Here is a 7,500-nt window from a genome sequence, read left to right as displayed (position 1 = left end):
TAATACAAATGTGTTGTATGTATAGAGCGTGATGGAATCTGCAGCTTGCATTAAGATACATGTATATAATGATTAATGAATTATATGTGTATATTTAAGGTCCATTTTGCAACAGATCTTTAAAGGATATGTGATTACCATAGTTTTCATCTTCATGAATATTATTACTAGTACCAATATTACTATTAATATTATCTTGGTCAATATTTCTTCATTATACCTTTATAATCATCATTCTCAATGGCATTACCATTTTTTCATTACTACTGATATCAGTATGGTTTATCATATAGCATATTTACTTTAACTTTTATCATAATAATATGTAGTTATAGTAAGTGCTAGTTGCATCATTACATAACTAAGTATTTTCATCTTCCATTTTATGTGCACTCTTCTGTAAATATTCATGATATTGGTATATAAAGCCAAATGAAAAATCTTCTAATCTATTCACTATATTTTCATCAGTAACATCTTTACCTGCATGAATCCTAGTTCTCATTTTTATTATTGTAGAAATATATATTGCATTTTCTCACTTGCCAAAGAAAATTATAACATGGAGGGTATCATTTACAGCACTCTAATTTTCAAGCTAAATAAATGAAACATTATCTATGAAAAACTGTTTATTAGGATGCCCTTGACTGGAACATAATTAAAACTATTAATATGTAATTTTCTGCAGTGATAAATTTATTTAATCAAGTGAATATTAACCCTTTGACTTCTAGAAAGAGGAGGAAATGTCGTCCATTTTCCAATACAAATATGAGTCACTACAAAAGAGTTTGTAATATTAGAAGTTGAATTTATGAATATAACAAAAACAAAAAACAAAAGTAAAAGAAAATGCACTGATTTTGTATGCTTGTTTGTTAGAAAAAGGTGATTTGGAGGAAAGTTAGTAATTTTTATTTCCCAGTCATGAAGAATCCCATGTAGTGACTGTAAGAAAAGCGTACAAGTGAGCAAATGCAAAATATATTATTAAATGATAAATATCCAGTATGTCAGGTGGTAAGATTGGTCCAAGCAGATATGGACTGACCAAAGTAAAGAATTTAAACTTCCATCAATTAAATCATATTTACAGTTCTTGGTGTGAGTCATGCATTCATCGGTATTTCAATGCCTACTTTTTATAAGTCATTTATCATAATTTTCATGTGTATATATCACCTTCAGACAAATCATGAAGAACTGTTTTTAATTAAATATTATGCACCACTCTTGTAACTTTAAACTTTTACTATAATTGTCATATTTATTTTATTTATTCAAAGTAGGATTTCTAATTGAAGTTACATTATATATTTTGTCCTATCTTGTAGGATAAAATATGTCAATGTAGTTGGGAAATTTGGGGATTGTGTCATTCAGCTGACACTATAAAATATGAAGCTAGAAACTGTAAGTTGTAGCTATCTGAGAAGACTGTTGCCAATACCACTGCAGTCATTACAGTCAACTGTAGCCATGGTCTGGTAGAGGCTTATTAGATTATAACCATTTTATTTAATATGATTTCTCTATACACACAGTCATACATCTCTTTGTGACCTCTAGTCATTGGTTTAGTTCATTTTCCTGCAGAGGATGGAATTGCCATGGATGTAGTTCCCTTTTCCTGATAAAAAGTCTGTTAGCTAATGCCCCCCAAAATCTTTATAGGCAGTACAGATATAGTTTCTTTATTTTCAAATTAGGTTTTATATATCTCATAGTCATCCTTCATCATGTATTCAATATTGTGAGAATTAAAAGAGGAGGAACATTCTTATCTATCAAGAAAAAAAAAAAAAACAGTATATAGAAGAGAGATTTCTAATCCAGTCTGAGGACCATGTACACAGATTTATGCACAAGATATTTCTGTTAGCACTATGAGAATCCTGGTAGTGCTATACATAAATTAAACTAGTCAGTTAATATTAAGTATACATTAGGTATGTTTAAATATCTATTGATGCTCTGAAATTGAGATTAAGGTTACCAGTGAGATAAGCGGTTCTACCCACTTTGGAGGGGGTTTAGTTATTAGCAATATTTACATAAGCTTTAGATTAAATGAATTTTAGATTAATTATGGGTTGGTTGCAAAGACAATTAATATGAAGGCCGAAAAGTGGCAGTCATGATATCATATGCTAGTCAGAAGAGAGGATTGTAGCTAGTTCCTAAATGAACTAATAGCTGTTAAGAGGATGATCATATCAGATTTCTGTGAATTAAGAAAATTTGACACCAATCTCTGTGGTGTTTGTGTAATTCTTATCTAGGGCAAATTTCATGCAGGGTTATTGTAAGGCAGAAAACTATTCACATTATATAAAAAAAAAACATGGCAAGGTGTATCAAAATTATTACTTAATATTTCATTCATATTTCTGTGGAGGATGTTGGATGACTCACAAGAACAGATGTGAGTTGTGTCTATTGAAAAGCAGTTTAATCATATAAGATTTCTTTGATGAAATGTGTTTTCCACTTTCTTGTGAGATAACTATAAATGAAGTAAAACAATTAGTGATAAACAAATTACTGATAGAAGTCTTAATCAAAAGCTTGGGCTTCCCAGTATTTCTGTAGATATATTGTGTAACCATCTGCTGCCTTTACCATAAGTGTCTGCTGTCAAAGTGATCAATATAACTCTAATCTAAAGTTGGATTAATTTGATAGATCAGCTTCATCTTATAGGTGAAAGTTCATGCACTGATTACAAATAGTTTGCTATTTTATGTGATAAAATCTTAATTCCTTCTTCTCTTTAAATAGTAGTCTCATAAAATCTCTTTCTAGCACCACACATACAATGGTAGCACAATACTGGTATTACATGATTAGAATAGGCAAATAACACAGGTCACTGATTTTGTGTCAAACTTTTTATCTTTGTGCCTGATTACTTTTCAAGTTTATTAGACAGTAAGTGGTGGTAGAAAGTTTGTTGGTGTAACTTTTGATTAATTAGGTTTACCTTAGTTGCTTCTGTGTGCTGATTGCTAGTAAAGAAATGTTTTGATGTGGAACTAGAACATGGATGTTAGAAAACCTAAATATTTGAAACTGTTTAAAAGAATAGGTAACATGTATAAGTATATATACCAGTGACTTTTGTGTTATGCATAACTATTGATAGTTTGTATCATAATGTTCTCAGTCAGTCTATTTGAATTAGGAAGAAAACACAATTATGCATTCCAATATGAAAATATGCCCAAGTATGCCCAATAAAAAATAAAGTATTTAATGAAGGTTTAGCATGGAAATGTGTAGCTTTTTCATTAGCATTTAGTAATAGCTGAAATACTATATTTTCTATTATATTTAGTAATTTTGATACTTGAATCTAATGTAGGAAGTCAATTCTAATAGTTTGTTTTCAGGTAAATCACATCATATTCTTTTCAAGGAAATACCACATGTAATTGTTGTAAATTTTGGCAAACTCCTTTTTAGAATTTCATGGAAAGAACCTCTGCTGTTTTAAAGCTGGTCATGCGAAAGATGAATACACCCATTTGGGATGATTGTTATTCCGTCTTGTATTCAGTCAATACTCTACAAATATAAATTAAACTTGAAAAGCTACTTTTTCTTATTTTTTTACCTTTCCTCATTTGATTATGTTTTCCTTTCTCTGAACTTTAGTAAGTGGCTGAACATGTAAACATATATATATATGTGTGTGTGTGTGTGTGTGTGTGTGTGTGTGTGTGTGTGTGTGTGTGTGTGTGTGTGTGTGTGTGTGTGTGTGTGTGTGTGTGTGTGTGTGTGTGTGTGTGTGTGTGTGTGTGTGTGTGTGTGTGTGTGTGTGTGTGTGTGTGTGTGTGTGTGTGTGTGTGTGTGTGTGTGTGTGTCTGTGTGTGTGTACATGTGTGTGTGTGTGTCTGTGTGTATGTGTACATGTGTGTGTGTGTGTGTGTGTGTGTGTGTGTGTGTGTGTGTGTGTGTGTGTGTGTGTGTGTGTGTGTGCGTGTGCGTGTACGTATGCGTGTACATGTGTGTGTGCGTGTACATATGTGTGTGTGTGCGTGTGCGTGTGTGTGTGTGTGTGTGTGTGTGTGTGTGTGTGTGTGTGTGTGTGTGTGTGTGCATATGTATACGTGCATGTCTGTGCGTTTGCGTGTGCGTGTGTGTGTGTGTGTGTGTGTGTGTGTGTGTGTGTGTGTGTGTGTGTGTGTGTGTGTGTGTGTGTGTGTGTGTGTGTGTGTGCATATGTGTATGTGCATGTCTGTGCGTAGCTGTGTGTGCATAACTGTGTGTGCTTAATTGTGCTTGTGCTTGTATGTGCATGTGTGTGTGCCATGCATACATCCATTTGACCATAACACGTAAAATATACCTCTTGGGTTACAGATGTGCCATCAGTCATCAAAGCCAGTGAGTTCTTTTGTTAATTAATCTCTGTTTACTGAGGAATAACAATGAGAGCGACACTGCTCCTTTTTCTTAATTGCTGTTCTCGTGTCTAGAGGAGCGCTTCTATAAGTGCTGATATATACCATGATTTCATAAATTTGTCTCCACATGTATAATGTAATATAGCCATAATAATTGCATGGTTTCAATAGCATTCCTGTATGTTTCTAGCTGTAAATATGCCAGAATCACTTGCTTTAAGAAAATCTGCAAAATCTGCTATATATGCTCAAATATGGCACAAATTGTGCCTTATGATAAAAATAAACTATGACATGAATATTTCTTTTTTTAACAGTTCCTTCAAAAACTTCTTTTACCTGGAAAAGTTAACAAACAAATGGCCACGTGCATCCTAGTCGCTGGCCAGCCACCTTGCTAAATTAAGATATTTTTTTACCTACAGGTAAATCCTGTATCATACGTTCTTGGATGTCAGGTGTACAATTACCAACGAAGTTCCGGACTACTAAAGCTACTTTCCAATGAAAGTAATATATACTTTAAAACAATGATTGCGCAGTACCAAAGACCAAAATAACGAAATGCCTCATTTCCCTGTTAAATTATCTGTCTTTAATTTATATCTGGGTCAGCAAAAAAAAAAAAAAAAAAAAAAAAAACAGTAAATAGACACATATAAAATATTGTCTGAAAAAAATGCTTAATCACATCGATCATATTGGTTAATGGTAAAGTTGTTTTGTCATTTTAAATCGGGCTTACTAATTATTGAAAACATGCAATTCATAACAAAAATACATACTAATGATAGTTATAGTTCCAATACAATGGTAAATGTACGATTGTATGTATACATGCGAACAGAAGAACACGAAATCTGAATGATTAGTATGCGTTTACATTCTTAAATAATTGCACAATATATAATTCAAATACCAAATGGGATAATTCTGCAATTTTTCATTGATCACTTTTTAGATATATACATTGTCCATGAAACCGAAGGTGCAGGCTTTTCAGGTCCACATCCTGCTTGACTTGAAAAGCCTGCAGCACTGAACCAATGATGGCCGACTTTGAGAGTTTATCCCAAGCAGTTTGGTCACGGCCCTTGAAATCCCTAGGTCAGGCAGAGAGGCCGTCGGGAATTTCGCCACCGTCTCTCTGAGGAACCTCCAGACCAGCGAATAGCAAGGCTTTGTCCAAGAGAGTACTACCTGTAAGGCCGTACTATCCACCACTAGCTGAGGCTGTCCACAGCGGCCAGTCTCTGTAAATGGTCCACAGTGGACAGATTCCGTAAGTCGTCCACAATGCACATGTCCGGTAGGAGAGAGGAACTGGGCTTCGACGCTTGGAGTCTTAGAGGAATACGGGACTCCATTCCCCCAAGCGTCGCCTGGTACAGCACCGTAGGGAAGCCGGGCGGTCTATGATCAAGTACCATAGGGACGTTAAACACCAGAGCCAAGAAGGAAGGTCGGCTTTCCTGAGGAATTTTAGGGGCAGTCAAAGAGGAAACCGCAACCTATCTTTCTCGCAGACCCGGTGTAGACCTCCGGCCCAGGGACCACTGACCACCTCTTAGAAAATCTTCCGACGTCGCCAAACCCATTACGTCTGGCAGGAAGGGTAACTTTCTCCGGAGGGGAGTGAGGTGGAAGGCAGCCGAGGAATGCGAAGCTTTTGAGGAAGAAGCTGGTCCGTTGTCATGGACGTTAAAACTCAATTAAAATCAATAATTGATCAGGGAGTAAAATACAAGATAATGTGTCTCGACAAAATGAAAGACATCTTTGGTAACAGATGTCCCTTAGGAAGGGCACCACCAAGAGCAATCAATCAACCGAAATGCGAGTGATAACGAAGGCATCCGCTTCATAGTTTACAGAGGTCCGTCCCACTTGATATGACACAAAATCTGACTTTATCATTTAATCTAGGCCGTCATCTATCTGGACATTGCCTTTTTAATCATCACATCGTGCGCAAAATTGTTGTTCATTTTCATATCATACCCATCATTAATTAATAGAACTAGTTTTCATTATGAATTCTTATTCAGTCCGCTCTTTATATTTACGGAACAACCTGGTATATTTTTCAAGTCCTACCGCATATGCCAAATTCTGCATATCCGTGAGGGTCTTGCCAGTTCATCCCCTATACCGTTTTGGCCGGAGCTGTGGCGGCGTGGATATTTTAGATTCCACAAAGCAAACGGGTCTCTTACGTTCTAATACAAGGGCGTCAAACTCACTCAGGCAGGTTAAGTTTATACTCCCCATGTAGGTCAGATAGCTAATTTTAAGAGGTAAGTGGAACCCTTTGTAAACATTTTAAAGCATAATAAGTAATATATATTAAAGACAAAAAGGCCAAATGATTGATTTAAGCAAAGTAAGAATATTGTATATATAGGCACGAGTATGTTGATACGCATGGTTGAAACCCTTGCTCAGAGAGTCTGGCTAGGACTGTATTCGGTAGTTTCATTTGGTTTCTCTTGGGGTACGTAAATGACTGCAATTATAAATAGTCTCTGGCAGAAATTCTTCTCATGAATTATGTTTAGTATCTTTTTAATTGTCATTAATACCATGTATGCACGCTTTTTACAGAAGCAACGGTTTTTATTTCATTTATGTTTTGTTTGTTTTTCATTATCATGGTAATGATAGAGGATTTCATTGTGAAATTCGGGAATATTCGCCATTTTTCAAAAAAACAAAATCGGCAGCTACCATTGATTCTTCCTACATAGTTTTTATTTAGCTCATCCGGCGAGAGATAACCAACCCCCTGCAAAAGGATCCAAGTCAACATCCTCTTTCATTCTTGAGCTAAATCCTTAAAGACACATTTCGAGTCTATTAGCTAGATGCCTTCCTACGAATCTATTGCATCAGCTTCGGGAGTTGATAAAAGTGTTATGAATCCCGTTGCATAAGAATATCATAAATGCTATTCAGTCATTTTTATGCTAGTATTAAGACTTACAATACCCCTATTTAATGATAATAACAATAATGAGAGAGAAATAATAATAATGATTATAATGATGATAATGATAACAAAGTAGATAATGATGATTATAACAGAAGT

The 7,500-nt window shown here is 35.0% G+C and overlaps 1 protein-coding gene across 15 annotated transcripts in view; it reads left to right on the top strand.

The window, feature by feature from the left end:
• Positions 1–3,600, top strand: part of LOC122255341 (uncharacterized) — a 126,631-nt gene extending 123,031 nt beyond the window's left edge. For all 15 annotated transcript variants that reach the window (XR_015191797.1, XR_015191799.1, XR_015191798.1 and 12 more), the window contains one exon: positions 1–3,600. This exon is cut by the window's left edge and continues 749 nt beyond it. The gene's annotated coding sequence lies outside the window, so the exon portion shown is untranslated.
• The last annotated feature ends 3,900 nt before the right edge of the window (positions 3,601–7,500 follow it).

This window comes from Penaeus japonicus, unplaced genomic scaffold (genome assembly GCF_977035675.1).
Source record: "Penaeus japonicus unplaced genomic scaffold, GWHDUDI00000001_assembly GWHDUDI00000017, whole genome shotgun sequence".
Taxonomy (NCBI): Eukaryota; Metazoa; Arthropoda; class Malacostraca; order Decapoda; family Penaeidae; genus Penaeus; species Penaeus japonicus.
The sequence above is the reverse complement of the archived record's forward strand: the minus strand, read 5'-3'. Positions and strand labels throughout refer to the sequence as shown.